Source organism: Otolemur garnettii, unplaced genomic scaffold, assembly GCF_000181295.1.
Source record: "Otolemur garnettii isolate 467f Iridium unplaced genomic scaffold, OtoGar3 scaffold00136, whole genome shotgun sequence".
In the NCBI taxonomy this organism is placed as follows: Eukaryota; Metazoa; Chordata; class Mammalia; order Primates; family Galagidae; genus Otolemur; species Otolemur garnettii.
In genome coordinates, this window is record NW_003852531.1 from 5,258,949 (window position 1) to 5,279,149 (window position 20,201).

A 20,201-nucleotide genomic window follows, 5' to 3' on the forward strand; every position below is an offset into this window, starting at 1 on the left:
GACAGAGACACCTTTGCTGGGCTTCACCTCTAAACACACATCAGGCAGAAAACAAGAAGTTTGGGGGTTCATGCTCACAAAGCACACTGTACTTCTAACGATACAAGCATGTATGAGCCACCACCGTTAGGCCCCCCTCAGCCCAGAAATGAGCTCTTGCCCGAGACCAGCCAGGCAGGGAACCAGGAGAAGGGAGGCCAAAGCCCAGGCTGCTCCTCCCTGTGGAGCTATTTGAGGAGATAGTGCCCCAAACTCTGACATGTGTGACACACATAGCCCGGGGGAGCCTGGCTACAGAGGGCCTGGGGAAAGCAGTTCCCCATCTCACTTCCCAGGCCTGGGTACCCTGAAGCTTTAAAACATTTTGAGTTTAGGCCACACTCCAACCAACTAAATCTGATATTCTAGAGAAAATTCTACTTTCCCTTAGGTGAGTTTTAATTTCTGTATTGTAAGATCTTTGATTGGATTCCTCACAAAGCAGACCCTTAAACAAGTACTCAGTTGCTGGGAGTCTACCCAGAAGAGACCCCAGAAGCTCAGGTAAGAGGTTTAAGAAAGAAAGTGAGGTTGGGAAGGAGAGAAGCCAGTCCAGGGTACACTGACGAGGGCTGCCCCCACGCAGAGGGCTCCACAGCCAGGAGCCCTATGGCATGCTGGAGGCTGTGCCTCAGGAGGCCCCTCAAGGGAGAACCCAAGTACTTACCCACTCAGGGCCACTCTGGCGCCTGAACGGTGCTTGGTGCAGGAAAGCCTAGACTCTGAGATGAAGACTGTCCACCTGGGTCCTCCAACTCTCCAGAGGGAACCGAGGGGCTGGGGGCTGCTACACAAATAGTGTGACAGCATGCCTGGATGTCATGTCACTCTAGAAGGAGCTGCACAGCAGTCACCTCTCCACTTCTGCTCCCCTTTGAGGTCAGCAGGTGGTAGGTATGATAGGTGGTTGCTTTATCAGGTGGATGGTAGGGTGTGAGGCAGGCCAAGCAGGTGGTAGTGGGTAGTTAGCTCCATTCCTGACTTGTAAGATGCTAAGTGACACCCCAAGTGCACCTGGCCTTGGAGTAAGGAAGCCAGGATATAAATTCTGCCTTTTGAGTCTTTCATCTCCATTAATGCAAACTTTACACTTGGGGTAGTCTCCCCTGGAACACCCTGCCCACCTGATCCTGGTGCTGTGTGTTCCTGTGTGTTAAATCACAAATACCTCCTTCTCTAAAGCCCAGCATCTTTCTGCGACCTCTGTTTAACCTTCATTAGCTGAGTTTTTCTGGGTGGGTGTTTGGCTTGGTTTGTATTTTCCTTTATGATTTCTCTGTGTTTACAAGTTTTATCTCCAGGCTGACTGCCACCTAGCACTAAAGTTTCTGCTGTGGTTCCAATTCTCCTGCCACAGGCAGCTGTCAAAACCTCAGGAAGGTGGTTGAATAAGCCTGACTCGCAGCTCTCCAGGCGAGCAGTGCAGATGGAAACCCGGAGGCCAACCCTGGGCAGGTGTGGATGACAGCCCTCCTCGGCCCCCATGCATCTCCCTCTGTGTCTCTGCAAAACCAGCGAGGTGAGGCTCCAGTTGAAGGTGCCGAGGGCCATGTGCTGGGACAGGGCCTGCCACCTCTATGCTGGTCCTTTCTCCTGTTCAGAGCATCCAGTCTCTCACGTGTGGGGACCCAATTCTTCCCCTAAAGGCCCCAGCTGCCTTCACTCTCTGCAAGGACCCCTCATTGAGTGACAGCAGGAGGCAGCCTGCTCACTCACAGACCAGTCCTCTTAACAACCAGAGTATCCCTGAGTCTGGTCAGCCTGCTCTGGGGGGAATCAACAAGGCTTGGGGGATCCTTCTTCTCCCTCACCCTTCCTTCCCACTGCCACCTGCCCTTGGATGCAGGATGGGGTGGGATGAGGTCAGTGCCATCATAAGGGATTTGAAGGGGCACCCTCATTTCAAAGCCAGGCATCCCACAGACTGTGTAATGTCTGCACTGCCACTTACACTCAGCCAGTACCATGTGTCACAGAAAAGAGTACCGTTAGCTATAATCGGCTCCTGGAACCACCTGCTGTCAGAGAACTACAAAGGAAGTTCACTGTCCCTGGATGTAACACACACATGGTTCCATTCAGGCACATGGAGTGTTGTCCAGCATTAGGCCATCCTAGACCATCAGGCTGCCCTTGATGGCTTCCTCTCAGTTGAAGGGAACCCATCAAACAGGGCAGCCCCAAGCAGCCACTTGCTAGAGCTACCTACATAGGGCGTTTTCTAGAAGGACTGCAGCTCTGAAATGTACCTGAACTGAGGTTGCTCTTTAAAGAGTGCAAGGAGGCCAGCTATAGCCTAGGACACCCAGCAGGCAGTGCAATGTGCAGAAGAGCTCGACATCAGCCTAGAAGGAGTAGCAGCCTCACCAGCAGCTGCACACTCACTCACTCAAGTCAGCCCAACTCTGTGCAGGGATTGCTCTGGGTGCTTATACCCAGCAAAGAGGACAGGGCCTGCTTCACAGGACTCACATCCTTGTGGGGACATGGCCACCAGCAGACTGACAAATGAGCAGAAAAGGTGGTGAGTCCAACACAGGAGGTGTGCATGGGCTGCTGTGAGGGCCATGCCACAGGGAGGCGGTCAGTGGCAAGTGTCTTCCTGGTGTAAGGGTCCTTCTCAGTGATAACAACTGTGTTTCATCCTGAAACACCCATACTCACTAGTAAGACCAGGGTGCAGCACTGCCTTTCTAAGGCTGTGGTTCCTCACTGACAACCTTCAGGAGACAGTGACATTCACTGCCAAGGCTTTGGTATGAAGACTAAAGATATTAACAATAAAGATATGGGTGGGGCGCAGTGGCTCATGCCTGTATCCTACCACACTCTGGGAAGCCAAGGTGAGTGGATGGCTTGAGCTCAGGAGTTCAAGACCACCAAGTCCTGAGCTAGAGTGAGACCCCATCTCTAAAACCAGCCAGCCCTGGTGGTGAGCACCTGCAGTTCCAGCTAAGACTGGGAGCCTGAGGGAAGAGGATTGCTTGATCCCAGGAGTTGGAGGTTGCTGTGAGCTGTGGCACATGGCACTCTACCCAGAATGAGAGAGTGAGACTCTGTCTCATAAAAAGGAAAAGAACAAAGATGTGAAGTTCTATGAGGAAGGGAATATTTTCCCTACCAGGGAAGTGGACAGATGACAATCAGAAGGTAAACCCTCTCTGAGCCCCCATGTACTGGTCCTGGTGTGTCGTTCCCATGGGGTTCTGGTTACTGGGGCTACTACTGTCTGAGGGCTCCTGTTGGGAACAGGCTCCCTGAAGCATACCTCAGGCCACACAGATGGGACACAGATCTGTCCCAAAGGTCTCCAGTGCACTGTTCACCCCTGCCCTGTGCCCCTAACACCATAAACAAGAAGCAAAATGGCACCAAAGAGGCCACAGGATGATTGTGTTTAAAATCAGTTTTGCTCAAAATACACACTTCAGGATTTTATAAGAATAGGACAGTCTTTTTAATAAAGCAGTGTGTGTAAAAACCAAAGTTGGGGACACTGTCTCAATGAAGGAAATTCTTTCAGAGCTGGGACAGCATTCACTAGGAAGGGGCACTGGGCCTGAGTGATGGTGAGGGGAGCTGAGCTCTTGGTATCAGAAGTCTCTGGGGACAGGGGCCCACAACAGCTGGTGAAGCCAGGCCCCACATGGACCTGCTGTCCTGTCCATCTGCCTGGGAGGCCACATAGGAGGTGGTGTTTGTGTGTAAGGAAAGCTCTGGCTTCTCCATCTTCCTTTTCTTTTTCTTAAGGAGGTGGAGGTCACTTTCCCCATCTCTGCCTGGGAGTCATGGGGTGGGGGCAGTAGTGGGGAATAGAAATGCTGTTCATTCTATGCAGAGCTGTGCCATCTTCCAGCCTGCAAACCTTGTGCCAAATACAATCAAGAGATTTAGGAAAACAAAACTCACCAACCACAAAGTACAAGGACAGAGCAAGCCCAGAGATAAATGCCCCTGGGTTCCTGCCCTCTGTTCTGCAAGCCCACCACCTATCCCTGGCATTTCCCACACAGGGCATCTTTGCTGTTCAACCACAGTGTGGGGGGGGAGGCTCTGAAGTAAGTGTGAACACAGTGCAAGTTCACTCACTGTTTGCTTTGAAGCATCCTGTGCTTTTTCTGATGTCAGGAAGGAATAACACTTAAGTCAGTAGGAAAACATCAAGAACACTGCTGCAATAACAACACGGCTGAGTGATATCATGTCTTCATTCCACAGACCTGAGGTATTGCTCCTGAGCCACCGCTGAGGATGTGTGCCGGGTTAGCCTTCCCAGGCTGAGCACTCCAGAAATCACTGCTGTTCGGGCTGCATACCTGCAGTACTGCCAGATTTATCTGACAGCACCACCATGGAGGTGTCATTAGGGTTCAGATCACACCACCCAAAGTCAGGCACAACTGCTTATGCTCAACTGGGCTGACTCAAGACTGAGAGGTGGACTCAGTAAGACGTGGGGCAGTGTGCTTTTCTGCCTGCTCCAATTTCTGTTTTCTCCCTTCTTTCCAAATCTCTTATCTCACAACTTCTATTGTCAATCTCTCTCCTCAGCCACCAAATTTTAATATATGAAACTTCAAGAAGTTTCAAATGGAGAACTGAAAGGGCTCAGAATATGCCACCCCCAAACTACTGCATCATAAGAATTATTTTGAGCTAAGGGTGTTTGAGTCTCAACAGACACAGAACGAAACCTTCTCAGAGCTTCCTTTATTAGACTAAAGCAGACACTTTTGAGAAATGAAGGCTGCCACAGACTCACCCTCTCCTGGAGAAGTTTTATGAACATGAAAAAGATGGAAAGCCAGTGCCAAAATGGCCTGCCCAAGCAAACTTCATTCCGTTAGTTTCCTCTAATGGTTTCCCTTCCCAGAGTTTACCACCTAAAGAACATAACATCTCTTCTTTTGTCTTGTCACTTTTGTTAAGGGCTATACATGCCCGACTTCTAACCACTTCTTTGAGTTACTCTTCATTGAGGTCTTCCATGTGTATGTGTGGTGTACACATTAATAAACTTGTTTGTTTTTCTCTTGCTAATCTATCTTTTGTCAGTGCAATTGGCAAGGCCCCAGCTGGAGAACTTTGGAGGGAAGGAAAAAATAATTTTTTAATATCTTAATATTGAGATTACCCCATTACTAATAGGAGTAATCTCAATATTAAATAGAAAAGTTGGGTCATAAAAGGGCAAATATTTTATGGGAAGGCATAGATAGATATCCCCTCCCAAATATCCTCAGTGGTTACCTGAATTTTATGAATAATTCAGATACTTAGCAAATGTTGATTTGAAACACTGAAAAGAATAGATGTCTTTAATACCCATCTTCAAAAAATGCTCAGCTGTGTCCTTCTTCCATAGCAGAGTTCAAAGGAATAGTGACCACTGGCTTCAACCCAGGGCAGACAATGCTGCCAACTGCAATTGAGTCCAGGATACAACATTGCCACTATTCTTGATTGAAATAGTTTCACAGTTTTGACCTAGAGACAGACTCAGATAACCTGTCACATTCATGTCTGAAGAGCCCACAGCCAGAGTGACAAGCCAACTGTGGTCCCAAGTGTGAAATCATCTACTTAGGCAGGGAGTTGAACATGTTTGACTCTGGTGACCTCAATAAATGTGCATTAAGATGGGGTGCAGGCCAGTGCATCTGCCTACCCTCTCTGTGACTGCATTCTCCCAGGCTTGGTGAGCTATGGGCTTTTACTTCCCCTGTGCCCTCCACCCAGGACCCCAAAGTCCACTGTAGGCTACCCTGATAAATGCTAACCTGATGGCCAGGGTTTCCCAGGACACATCAGTGTGGAAGGGCCACTGGACAGATGAGATCACACTGCAAAGCTGAGACTGGCCCTGAACAAATGACACAACCATCTCCTGAGTAACCCTAGTTCATGAGAGTCCCCCAACTTACTGCCATACCAAGGCAGCAAGGCCCCTGCAGAGGGAGGTACCTGACCACCCTGACCAAGCAGTAAGAATGGATCAGATGGGCTGTGTCTGAATCACTCTCCCTGAGAGTGTGGATCTGTCCAGCGGGACACAAAGCACACTTCTCCTGGGGATGTGGAAGGCGTGGGCCCTGACATAGACACAAGAAACCAGAGTCCCAGCCCTTTAGATGAGGCCACCAGGAGCAAACCCTTCTGTGGTTGAGGTGATTGTCTTATTGTCTGTTTTTTCCAAAACTCTTCTGGATTCGCAGAAGCCATATGGAAGGAGAGCAGAGGGCAGCTAGGTGGGCAGACCCTGTGATGTTACCCATGGACTGTGATGTGAGGGCATCCAGCTATCCTGCTGGCCCCTACATCTCTCCCGCTTACACTTCATTCCACCAGATGTTTCTACCATTATGGTCTTTTCTGTAGGTTCACATAGATTGTCACCTTTGACAAAAAGGTGAGGACAGTCACTGGGAGAGTGAAGAGTGGAATGCGCCTTGCATTCCAACCACATGCCAGGTACTTAAGCCTCACACTGGCCTCTAGAAGCAGCCACATCATCCCCACTTTACAGAGAAGGAGGCTGGGGCTCAGGCAGGGGAAATTTCTTACCAGGGTCACATTATCAGTGTGTGGAAGAGCTAAAGTCAGAACTTGGGTCTTTCTGGATCATTCTACCATGTTGTCATTGCCACATTGCCCACCAAGCCTTTAAATAACTTAATTCACTAGAATGCTTCGTTTTCTTATTTTTAAAAAAAGCCTAATGAATAGGACAGAGGAGATTTAGAAGGAAGGAAGAACATCAGGCACATGAGGAAAGAAAACTTTGAATACTGAGAAATGTCTCCAGGAGGGGAACCAACAGCCACAGCAGAGTGGGGAGGTCATGGGTGTAGAAAATTCAGGGAGGCTGAGAGGAAGAGCTCACCAGGCAAACTTTGCCACCATCTGGATTTTTCCTAGTTCCCACCATGAACATGAGTAATATTTGCTAATAACATAGGCACCTATTCTGAGTTTTATAACAAGTTTAAAGCAGTTCTTAGCTGGATAGGTACCCTCTCCACTAAGCCTTAGGTATTTTGGTCCGGGTCTCTAGAGAGACAGAAACAATAGGATATACAGGCAGAACTCATTTTATTGTTCTTTACTTCATTGCACTTTTCAGACATTGCAGCTTTTGCACTTTGGAAATTGTGGTGACTTGGCACTGAGGAAGTCTATCAGAGCCATTTTCCCAACTGCACACACTCACTTCATGTCTGTATCATGTTTTGGTAATTCTGAAAATATTTTGAACTTTTGTATTGTTATCGTATCTGATATGTCTTATGTGATCGTGGAACTCGGGGTGATATTGTGCACAATGTGACTGCTCCACTTGCCACCGTTCCTCAGTCTCACTCCCTATCCTCAGGCCTCCTTATTCCCTGAGACACAACAAAGTTGAAATTATGACAGTGAATAACCCTGCAATGGCCTCCCAGTGTTGAAGTGAAAGGAATAGCCACAGGGTGGCAACTGTAGCTCAAAGGAGTAGGGCGCTGGCTCCATATGCCAGAGGTGGCAGGTTCAAACCCAGCCCTGGCCAAAAATTGCCAGAAGAAGAAGAGGAAGAAGGGGAAGAAGAAGGGGAAGAAGAGGAAGAGGAAGAAGAAGAAGAGGAAGAAGAAGAAGAGGAAGGAGGAGAGGAAGGAGGAGAGGAAGGAGGAGAAGAAGGAGGAGAAGAAGAAGAAGGAGGAGGAGGAGGAGGAGGAGGAGGGAAGAGCCATATATTGTAGGAGACGCCAACATCCGAGCACGATGATCTGCAGCTGAGGCGTGGACCTCAGGCCATTCCTCCACCGGAGTTCCTTGTGGGAGGAGCCCGTGCCCTCAGCACGTAGTCATTGTTAATTACTCCCCTCACCTGTGTTGTTCTGGCTCAATAAAAGGCTAGTGCGGAGGTTGCTCGGGGCTACCCAGAAAGTAAGGGCTACTCCACCTTCCACAAGCTTGTACTTCTAATCCGCTTCTTGCCTGGTTCCTTCCTGTGCTAACCGAGACCAGGGCCACAGAAGCCCGACGGGTCGCGACAATATATCTCTCACTTTAAGTCAGGAGGTAGCTCCATCCATGTAAACATAAAAGAGGTAAAGTCTCCATCTTTTTATGGCTGCATAATATTCCATGGTATACATATACCACAGTTTATTAATCCATTCACAGGTTGATGGGCACCTGGGCTGCATCCATGACTTGGCAATTATGAATTGGGCTGCAATAAACATTCTGGTGCAAATATATTTGTTATAAAAATTTTTTTTTTCAGTTTTTGGCCCAAACTGGGCTTGAACCTACCACAGCCAGGTATACGGGGCCAGCGTCCTACTACTTGAGCCACAGGTGCCACCCTGTTGTAAAATTATTTTTACAAATCTGGATATATACCTAGTAGAGAAAATGTAGGATTGAATAGCAGGTCTACTTATAGTTCCCTAAGTGTTCTCCAAACTTCTTTCCAAAAAGAATGTATTAGTTTGCATTTCTAAAGTATCTCAAGAATGGGGAAAAAGTATCCAATGTACTCAGTACTAATATATAACTACCCACACTTTCATATGAATGATAAAACACAACTATAGCCCAGAATGAAGGCGGGAAGAAGAGGGTGAGGGAATGGGAGGGGGGAGGAGAGGGGAGACCTCACCTATTGTGCATAATGCAAGGGTGTATGTCAAATCTATTAATAGTAGAGTATAAATGTCTTAACACAACAAATAATTAAGTGAGATGAAGAGTATGTTAACCAGTTTGACGTAAGCATTCCAAATTTTATATAAAAATCAGTGCACTGTACACCATAAATGCATTAATGTACACAGTTATGATTTAATTTAAGAAAGAAAGGAAAGAAAGAGAGAGCGAGAGGTAGGCCAGGTGCAGTGGCTCATGCCTGTAATCCCAGCACTGTGGGAGGCTGAGGAGGGAGAATTGCTTGAGCTCAGGAGTTTGAGACTTGCCTGAGAGAGAGTGAGACCCTGAATCATTAAAAAAAATGAAGAAGAAAAAAACTCAGCTGGGTGCTCTGGCAAGCATCCATAACCCCAGGAGCTTCCAGAGGCTGAGGCAGCAGGATGCCGAGGCAGGAATCTGAGGTTGCAGTGAGCTAAGATGCCCTGCACTCTGCTCAGGGCATAGTTGAACTCTGTCTCAACAACAACAATGAAGCAAAGAAATAAAAACTTTAAAAAATAACAAGGAAATTTAAAAAATAATCTATATCAAGAGGTAGAAATTAAGTGGGGGAGGCATGGCAAAAGCTGAGACTGTCCGAAAGCCAGGCCTCTTGCGTGAGTTAGCCACGCTGTGAATGCCAAGGAAAAGTTCTTGAAGGAAATTAAAAGTGCTGCTCCGGTGGATACGAAAATGATAACAAAGAGAAGCAAACTTATAGCTGACGTGGAGAAAGTCGCCATAGTCTGAATAGAAGAGTGAATTAGCCTTAACCTTCCCTCAAGCCAAACCCTAATCCAGAGTGAGGCCCTGACTCTTTTCAATTCTATAAAGGCCGAGGAAGTGAGGAAGGCACAGAAGGAAAGTTGGAAGCTGGCAGGGGTTGCGTCATGAGGTTTAAGGAAAGAGGGCGTCTCCAGAGCATGAAAGTGCAGGGCGAGGCAGCAGGTGCAGAGGCAGAAGCTGCCGCAAGTTACTGGGAAGACCCAGCTGAGATCACTGATGAAGGTGGAGTCACTGAGCAACAGATTGTCAACGGAGATGAGACAGCCTTCCTCACAATAAGAGGCCTTCTAGGACTTTCCTGACTAGAGAAGAAAGGTCAATGCCTGACTGCAAAGCTTCAAAGGACAGAACGACTTCGTTATTAAAGGCTAATGCAGTTGGTGACTTTGAAGCCAGTGCTCATTTACCATTCTGAAAAATCCCAGGGCCCTTAAGCATTAAGCTAAATTCTACTCTGCTCGTGCTCTGTAAGCAAAACAACAAAGCCTGAATGGCATACACGTTTACAGCATGGTTTACTGAAGATTTTTAGCCAACTATTGAGAACCATCACTCAGAAAAATGATTTATTTCAAAGTATTACTGCTCATCGACAATGCACCTAGTCATCCAGGAGGTCTGATGTACTTGGACAAAGAGATTAATGTTTTCATGCTTGATAACACAGCATCTATTTTGTAGTTCATGGATCCAAGAATTATTGCCTTATTATTTAACTATAGCTGCCAGAGAGAGTGATTCCTCTGATGGATCAGGGCAAATTAAATCAAAAACCTTCTGGGAAGGAGTCCCCTTTCTGGATGCCATTAAGAATATTTGTGATTCATGGAAAGAGGTCAAAATATTAACATTACAGGAGTTTGGAAGAAGTTTATTCCAGACCTCATGGATGATATTGAGGCATTTAAGACGTCAATGAAAGAAGTCACTACAGAAGTGCTGGAAACAGCAGCACTAGAATGAGAAGGGGAGCCTGAAGATGGGACTGAATTTCTGCAGTCTTCTGGAAAACCTGAGTAAAGAAGAGGTTGCTTCTCAGGGATGAGCAAAGAAAGTGGTTCCCTGAGATGGAATCAACTCCATTAAAGACGCTGTGAACATTGTTGAAATGACCACAGAGGACTGAGAATGTGACATAAACTTCTGAAACAGCAGAGGGATTTGAGGATTGGCTCTAATTTTGAAAGAAAGGTTCTGTGGTTCAGTTTCTAAACCACCACAAACTCTTTAGAAATAAATAATGCAGTTCTGTGTGGTGGGCGACTCAGTGGTCACCAAGACCCAAGGGCTCAGCTTTCTGGGTAGGGGAGGGTAGTGCTTTCCCCTGTGCTGGTACCAGAATGGTTTGCAGGGGGACACTCGTGAAACAAAAAACAGCTGAGACCTTTTCTGGAAGCTGAAGATGGGTCTGGAAATCCCCTCTACTTCCCACTCTCCCCCATACTCACAGCACAGCTCAGATTGACCATGTGGGCTCATGGGAATGTCCCCCTGTCCCTGCTCTCAGCCTGAGGAGGCTGCGGTCACTCCCTTTCACTGTCCCAGGACCCAGGGCCTTGGGCAAGCTGTGGAAGCTGTCCAACTCCTCCAAATGGACACAAAGCCTCTAGGAGGGAAAGAGATTTGAGCACCTTGAGGAGGCAGGCAATGGGGAATGAGGCCTCATGCCCAGTCCTGGACACCAGGCCCTGTGGAACTGGGCACATGGGTGCCCATAGCCCAGGAAGGAGAGCATCCGTCCTCCCAAGGAGACCAGGACCTGAGTTGGCTGAGAAAGGGGCCTTGGGTGTACCTGTCACTAGCCTTACGTGGTGTCCTTATCTGAGGTACCCTTCAGATCAGTATCCACCAAAAGGCCCAGGTCAATTCTCCCCCAAAACTCCAGCCCTTTAACCCCACTCCCATCATGTCTATCTGACAGACACCAGGGACTGGACAGTTCACATGACAGGGCCCCTTCTCACAGGTCCAGAGGCTGGAAGTCCAAAATCAACTAGGCACCTGGTGAAGATGGCTGTTGGGGACAGAGAACGCAAGCTGTCCAGGTCCCTTCACAGGGGCCCCAGTCCTACTGGATGAGGGCCTTGCCTCCATGTGCTCATCTGAACCTAATTCTCTCCCAAACACCCCATCTCCAAACATGGTCACATGGTGGTTGGAATGTCAGCATATGAAACTGAGGGGCACAGACATGTGGTGCCAGCACCCCAGACATCCCCAAGTCAAGATCACCTCCAGAGCCCCAAGAGTGTCTCTGCCTTGCCTGTGGGATATAGCCATCCCCTGTCAGCAGATCCACAATTACTATAGATTCCATGCCTCTTGGTGGAGGTGACCTGCCTCCTCTGCTCCAGGACAGTTGGCATGCTCATGATACAGTTGTGGATTAGGGACAGCAAGTGTCCTGATTGGCAGGGTGCTCAGATGAGTCAGCCCAGCAGCCCTCACCCAACCCCACGCCCTGCATTCTTGCTGCGCTGCCCCTTGTCACGTGACCACAGGAGCCACATGATCCATGCCATGTGTTTGGCACACCTGGGAGCCAGGCTTCTGGGTTTAAGTCCTTGCTCCCCACAGCCATGAGTTATGCACCCTGATCCAGTGGACTGGGGCCCCTGAGAAGGGACCTGGACAGCTTGCACTCTTCGTCCCCCAAGGCCATCTTCACCAGGTGCCTGGTTGATTTTGGACTTCCAGCCTCCTGACCTGTGAGAAAGGGCCCTGTTTTGTGAACTGCCCAGTCCCCAGTGTCTTGTCAGCTGGGCAGCTGTGGGGAGCCCAGAGCTTCCTGCGTGCAGACAGGGTGGCACTTAGTGGTGGCTCCCTGGTCTCATGCACCAGAGCTTCCTGCACTGGAAGCAGCTGAGCTCCACACTGGGCTGTTACTGCCCTACCCAATTCTCGGCCATGCAGCACACAGTGCCAGGACCAGCCTCGGCTCCCTGACTGTCTTTTGGGGGAGGGGGACGCGGTGAGTCTGGGCCTGCCCGGCTCTGTGACTGCCAGAGTCCTCCCGGGTTCCCACCACCTGGACCAGTCCTGCAGCAACAAGGGAAAAGTGCAAGTCCCTGCGGCCACACACCATGCACACCACACTGCAGTGTTGGTTCTTATACGCAGGAGTAGAGAGAAGAGAGATTAACTGGGCTAAATAGTTGTTAGTAACAACTGACCCTGATCAAGACACGTTGATTTGCAGCTGTCTTTGTTATCTTTAGATTTTTCTTTAAAACGGGATTTTTCTTCAGTGGGTATGAAACAATAGCCACTGGAAGATCTTTGCCGTTAGTAACAGGCTTTTCCTGTGTTAGGAGGCCTGAGGAAGTGGACATTGGTTAAAACAAGGTGCCAGTGCCATGTGCTCAGTACAGACTTAATAGGGGAAGGGGAAAATGTGTTGAGGCTTCCAATGGCGAGTCCATAAGGTGAGCCCAAATGTCACTAGGATGCCCTCTGTCTTTCTGGTCCCTTCATGAGGACTGCAGCTGGCCCTGCCTGGGCCTCAGGCCCTCTGCTGCACTGACTGCGGTGCCCCTTGCAAGGTCTGCAGTCAGCAGCATTGGTCACATGCTCTTTAGGGCAGGATGGGGACAGTGAAGCACCCTGGTTGGCAGCACATCAGAGAGTGGGGCAGTGAGGACTAAACACAATGTCCAGCCCCGGCCTGGGGGTCGGTCATAAGCTGGCAAGATGAGGAGCTCTGAAGCATTTGCTTCCAAATTGTTGTGCTCACAAAGAAAATAGATTCAGAGGTTTTGAAAAGAGGTTATCAAAAAGATGTTAGCAAAGTACCAGAATGATAGGCAGGAGTTTATCTAGATGCGGGAAGTTAGGGCCCATCTTCTAACATGAGGCCCTGCAGGCTGCTAAAACACAGGGGCGGAGCTCTCCCCACAAGTGGGAAGGACAATTTCAGGGTCACTGGAAAAAACTGCCCACAGTCAGCCAGCACCCACCCTATACACTGCCTTTCTTCTGGGGAGAGTCGTCCTCCCCACCCACCCTGTTCTCTGCAGAGCCACCAGCACCTGGAAATTCAGCAGGGGCCTGCCTAGCTCTGTATGTCAGAAAACAATCATTTATTTCACCAGCTAGTTAAATGTGCTGGATATGCCTGCTGAGAGCCTGTTTGGCTTAGGAAATTGTGAAGACAAATGAAGTTTCCTAGGAATTATGATGAAAGCAAAGTACAGAACGCCAGGAAGTTGCTGGGCTGAGCAGAATGTCCACTATGTGCCCACGGAACAAATGCCAGACAGACATTTAAAGAGTGTCATTTTAAAGAGACAGAATTGTGAGCCTTACCCCCCAGGGTCTCAATGATTCCTTCAGAACGACAGTTTCTGTACCAGGAGTGCAACATAGAGGCAAAGATGGTACGAGACAGGATGCGTAAGCTTAGGCTGGACATTGCCAGTTAGGGTGTGTGAGCTTAGGCTGGACTGCCTGACACATGTCCAGGGCTGGGGGCCTGAGCAGTAGCTGACTAAGAAGGGACCCCTGGGAGATCAGGGCCCTGCTGGGGGAGCAGCACAGGCTATTCCAGGCAACCTTGTGCAGACCATGGCTCAGCCTGAGTCCATCTCAGAGTCATCAGGGCTGGAGGCCCAGGGCTGGCCTGTCATGGTCCCATGGTCAGGCACCACCTGGGGCTGCAGGCGGGAACAGAAATGCCCAGACTTCAGCTGTGAGTTGGCAGCAGAACAGCACCAAGGGAGCCCAGAATCTCAAAAGGGATTGGAAGGCATCTGAGTCGGGCCAGCCCTGCTCATGACTTGAGCTTCTCAGTGCAGACCTGCCCGAAGAAGGAGGAGTCTCCATGGCTCAGGCCAGCAGACAGAGCAGGTCTCCACTGGGCAGGAGAAGCTAAATAAGGAGGCCCCCAGCCTCAGACACAGCTCCAGCACCCCAACCAGGGAGTCCTGGGAGGCAAAGGGCTTCTAGCCTAGCTTCCCAGACCTGATGGCCCCTCGGCAGGACACCCAAGGGGCTAGCCCTCAGACATATGTTGCTGCCAGCAGACTCCTAGTTTGGGATTCTTTCCTAGAGAAAGCACCGTGGTAAGAAAGACTAGGCACCTAAGACTACAGAAATATGTAACCTCTGCAAGGTGGGTTTCTCCTGTGAGTGAAAGAGATGACATCCCAGCCTTGGGGGATGTGGCAGCACGTGGGGGCACATGCATACATCAGTCAACACATATGAAAGAGCATATGACTTCAGTCTTCGTAATTACTCTCTTGTCCTGAGAGAGAAAGCCCTAGTGCAGGATCCGGGGTCAGTGTTGTACCAGGACCACTTCTGGTTCCTGCACTCTGGTCCCCAGTCAGGTTCCCACCCCTGCCGCTAGGCTGCTTTGCAAGCCCCAGATGCCCCAGCTCCCCTGGCAGAGGTTCCAGCCACTCTCCACACCTCAGTTCCCTCCAGCTGGGACTGATTCCCATGGTCCACCAGCCTTGCAAGGCCCGGTCTGCTCTCAGCTCTGGTGCACTTGGTCAGTGCCACTTTCTCTTCTGCACAATGGTGGTTTCTCAGCTCACATTAAAAGAACAGCAAAACCCTGTGTGCAGAAAAGAAGGTGAGATTTCATAGTCCTTTCCTCCAGCTGGGAAGGACTTGCCCGAGTGAAGCTCTCTCTAGTGTTCACAGCAGGAACTGGGGACATCATGCTGCAGAAACAAACAGTCCCCTCATCACAGGGGCTTTTCCTGCTTGCTCAGAGGTCGCCTCACATCCAGATAGTTCTTCAGGGAAGTTGTCCTCTGCACACTGACCTGGCAACTCGGAAGTCTCTTAGTGGCTCCACTGTCTCCACAGGTGGCTCCCTAGGGCTGCTGAGGCTGGAGAAAGAGACTGGGGGGGGGGGGAGACTAGCAGGGGTTCAGCTGTCTCAGCATGAACCCCTCAGCCCCATGCCCTCACGCCCCCCAGCAGAGCTGACAGGCATAGTTTCTTACACCCAGATGAATTGGACACCCATGAGCCCTTGTAGAGTCTGTCAGGTCATAGAATGTTTGTTTTTACCCAAATAAAGCCTTACATAGACTCTAAAACTGTGTGCCTCACTGTTTTCAGAGGGAGGAGGAGGAGGCCCCCTTGGGCCCCTCTTCCCATCCCATCCTTGAAGAACCACACTCACCTTTGTCTCTGTGGGAGAGGCTATAACTCAGCCCAAACCTTGACCCTCTCATTTGAGAGATGAGCAGAGCTCAAGGCTTTCAGCTGTGACTCAGCCCTTAGCATCAGGGCCAGGCCAGGGATTCTTCCAGTGACCTGCCTGCTCTAGGATTGGCCTACAGCATTTTTAAAAGGATAACAGAATTGATGGACTTCAAACAACACACTGGTACATGGAGGCCCGAGTCCACTCACAGGCTGGTGCAGGGTGGAAAAAGAGAGCACTGCAATCCACCTGTACCTTGAAAAGCCTGGGGATCCTCATTAATACCCAGAAAAGTTTAGAAATTCATCTGATATTAGAAAATGTCAGAGGAAAGTGCTTTATAACAAGGGTTAGGATGTTAAGTAAAGAGAAAGGAATTAATCTCCATTCATTAAGAGGATGCTGGAATGACCTTTACACTAATTAAAGTCAAGTCATGGAGGAGAAGGAGAGTTTTCGAGGGCGCAAACACAGCTTCCTCACACCCCTCACCAATGCCAGGCTAAGGGACGTCATGCACCCTCCAGCCCCTCTCTGGCAAAGGGTAGTGCATGTCCAGGGAAAGACAAGTGTGCTCTCTGAACTGAAAAGGCCTCAGATCTGTAGATTCCTTCAGGTGTGCCTACCTTCCCCCGGACATGACCTCCGCCTTGTCCTCTGTGCTGATTAGATGTCCACATGAACCTCCTCAGCGCTCTGCCTGTCAGTGCAATGTCTCCCAACAGCACCCCTGCCTTTCCCTCCCCCCCAGGTGCACACACACACACACACCTCCTGTGTACACACATACATACATAGACATGCACACATACACACATGTAGACACAAATATGCATGCCTCTAACCCTCCCCACACATCTCTTCAGGCAGCAGAGCCACATCGCCCATTGCAAAGGTCCCAACCCAAATCCATTGCCTTCCTAGCAGTGTCCTGCTCTAGACAAGTGCCACCATACTTGACAACCTTCCTCCCTCGGTCTGCCCACAGCTGCACCCTGCCCACTTGGCCCTGGCTCCCTCTTCCTGTCCTTCCCTAGGCCCAGAGCTTGCTGGCCTGCAGTGGCCTCCTGAGGGTCTCCTGGGCCCCAGCCTTGCTGGCAGGGCCATGTCTTCAAAACCCATATTGCAGGGCCCTGAGAGCAGGGCCCTCATGCCTCCCTGGGTATCCAGAGCTGCTTCCACACTCTGTGCCTTGCCTTTGTCCTGAGAGTGGCCACCAGCCTTCCCTTTCTGCCCTGTAAAATCTGCCTTCCTCTGACCTGCTACACTGAACTGGCCTTCTCAATGCCATAGGTACAGTGTCTTCCAACCTGCTGTGGGCACCAAGCCTCCACTCGCATCTTATGGTGTTGTCAGCTCTTCTCTGTCCTGGTGGACCAGGGACTGTATCCTCACCATCTTGCCACCCACAGAGGATGAAGTGGCTACTCACACACATGCAGAGATACAAACACAGGCACACACATAGACATGCACACAGGCATACATATATGAACATATCTACACATGCACGCACATGCACAGACACACATAGATGCACACATGCATATACATTCACTTACACACAAACACACCACACCACACCCTCCTCATCTTTCATTTAATGAATCCAAGTTTTTTGTTTGGTTTGGTTTTTTTTTCAGTTTTTGGCCGGGGCTGTGTTTGAACCCACCACCTCTGGCATATGGGGCCAGCGCCCTACTCCTTTGAGCCACAGGCACCACCTCCCAAGTTTTAAAGAACAAATCCTTTCATTAAAAGGGGTACAGCTAAGAAAGATGAATTTTTCTTGTCCCCTTTGGAGCTTAAAAAATAACAACCTTGAAATCAGAGGCTATAGGTTCCCCATTCCCCTGGTGCTCTGGCTCTGTGAGATCCAGTGGGCAGACTGGACTCGTGTCCTATGGAGCTGCTCCAAATGGCACATGCTATACATGTCATGTGATCACTGGATTTGGAAAACTGCATGAGAAAGAGAGTGTAAGATATCTCATTTCTATTGAATACATGTTGAAAAAAAAAATTTTTTTTTTTGAGACAGAGTCTCAAGCTGTCACCCAGGCTAGAGTACCATGGTGTCATCAGAACTCACAGCAACCTCCAACTCTTGGGCTTCAGTGATCCTCTTGCCTCAGTTTCTCTATTTTTAGTAGAGATGAGTTCTCGCTCTTGCTCAGGTTGGTCTCGAACTCTTGAGCTCAAGCAATCCACCTGCCTCACCCTCCCAGAGTACTAGGATTATAGGTGTGAGCCTTCGATATAGTCAGTTAAATAAAATGTATTACTAAAATTAATTTCACCCCTTGCTATTCTTTAAATGTGGCTGCCAAAAAATGTGACATTGTACATGTGGCTCACACTATATCCTTGTGGACAGCACACGGCAGCAGGCTAAGGCCTCTCGGAAGCCACTGGGAGCATGGCCCTGCCCTGCATTCCATACCATCTGCCAACACACTGCAGCAAGGCAGAGGGTGCCACATAGACCACCAGGCCCGCAGCTGACCTCAGCTGACCTACAGTGTGAATGAGTGGGTAGGTGAGCTCCTTTTTTAGAAATAGGAAAATTTCATCTCTCCATTGCAAGGTATCTGTGACAAATGCAACTTCCAGTGGAACAGAAAACTGTTGAAAATTTGTGTAATATATGTTAGAATTGCCTTTTGTAGTCCCAAAGTGTGCTTCCCTGATAACCCAGTTATCAAACTCAATCAACAGTTCCACAACTGGATTATCACTGTTAGAAGGTGAAGTTCTCCAGTAAACCCTGGTTCTAACCTTGAGTGAGTTTTTTATCTCCAAAGACACTTTTGGCAGCAGTGAGGGGAACAGACATTCCGCCTACCACATGCTGGGTCCTGACCTGGGGGGCAGAGATCTATTCTTTCACTTTATCTAATTCCCATTTTCTTTAATTTCATAACATTAATATTTATTGCTTTATATGAATACTGTACTAAATGTCCAAGCATTCAGTTTACACACAAGAATCAAACAATTATCTACCACTGCACGAAGGCAGTGAACACATTACATTCTATAAATTCTACTTTACAGAAGTTTAAAAATTCTAAATATCAAAAGGTACAGCTGAAGAAACCAATACAAATATAGCAGTCAATGATTCTGATAGGGAAGTTGCAACTTACATAACTTTAAATATGTGAATTTGAAAATATCGAGTGTAGAGTCATCATTGTGCTTTTTGTTCATCTTAAAAATATATATATATAATAACACTGGCTTTGGAAGAAGTATGTTCAAAAATATTTAATTTATTAAACCATTATGGTGGTTTCTGTACAGCCCTAGAGCTTCAGTCATTTCCTTCAGGTATGTGACTAAAGTAATATGTGAATCCATCCAGTACAGTGGGGCTTCATAGCATTGACATCTGTATACTCCAGAATAAATCAGAAAGAAATGTGTAATATTCACAATCTTCAGAAAAGCAAGCAGAAGTTCAAGGAACCTTCTGAGATAGTCTCACATCAGCTTCGTGAGCATTCATTTATAATAGTAAGCTAATGTTTGAACATGAGTCCCAAGATAAAGCACATTTTCTCATAAACAATGCAGTCTTTTTTCTCAGGTACCTCAGAAGAATGCAAAAGAATTTCACTTTACCAGATCTCTTGGAATGTGTTTAACCTGGTATTTCAACAGACTTAAGATTTCCAGGTTTCACAAGAGTCAGATTTTATTTAAATTACTCAAAAGTGATAGAAAACGTCTTCTGAAAGATGTGAGCTCAATCATTACCAATAGAAAACAATACATATTTCCCCCCTTAGAATCTTACATATATGAGTATATGACTTGAGGTTCCCTTGTAGATGATCAAACAGTAAAACCTGGGAATCAGCATTAAACCATTAAATTCACATGTTAAAATGTTGAAACTGTGACCAGAATATGGAAACTGCCGGAGCTCTCAGGAAGAAACAAGACAAAAAGCTTTCTTGCATATGTATAAACTAGATATGATAATCTCAAAAATTTTCAAAATTATAATAACTACTTTCCAGTTATAAAAGTTCTAAATTTAAAATATTTATACACAAACCACTGATTTGACCAGACCCCCCAAAAGCCGATGGTAAGCAGCACCCAGAGGGACTGATATTCACAGTTCTTACACGTGTGACTCTTTATTTTACAAACATTTTTTTTCTTCTTATAAAACTAAGATCTACTTTCACATGAAAGTTTTAGGTAGGGTTAAAACCAGTACTGCATCTAAATGCTTCTGAAGAGTCTTGTTCTGTTGAGTCATCTGGCATCTGCAGCTTCGTCATCATTTCCCATGGATCATTCTCAGTCTCCACAGGTTTACTGGGCTCAGATCCTATTAATTCTTCTGTGTCATGGCAGGCAGAAGCACTACTGGTCACAGGGCCTGTGTTGTCACTACCTTCAGAGTGTAGTAAGGCTTCCTGCACTTGAGACAGATCAGATCCCTCCAGTTGATTAATTGATCCCCACAGTTAAGGCATCACAGATCTTTCTCCTGATATTTTTCTTTTTGGGATCATTCCTCTTG

At 48.1% G+C, this 20,201-nt stretch overlaps 1 pseudogene; it reads right to left on the reverse strand.

The window, feature by feature from the left end:
- Nucleotides 1–14,063: 14,063 nt before the first annotated feature.
- The window catches only part of LOC100952449, a 14,518-nt pseudogene continuing 8,380 nt past the window's right edge, over nucleotides 14,064–20,201 (reverse strand).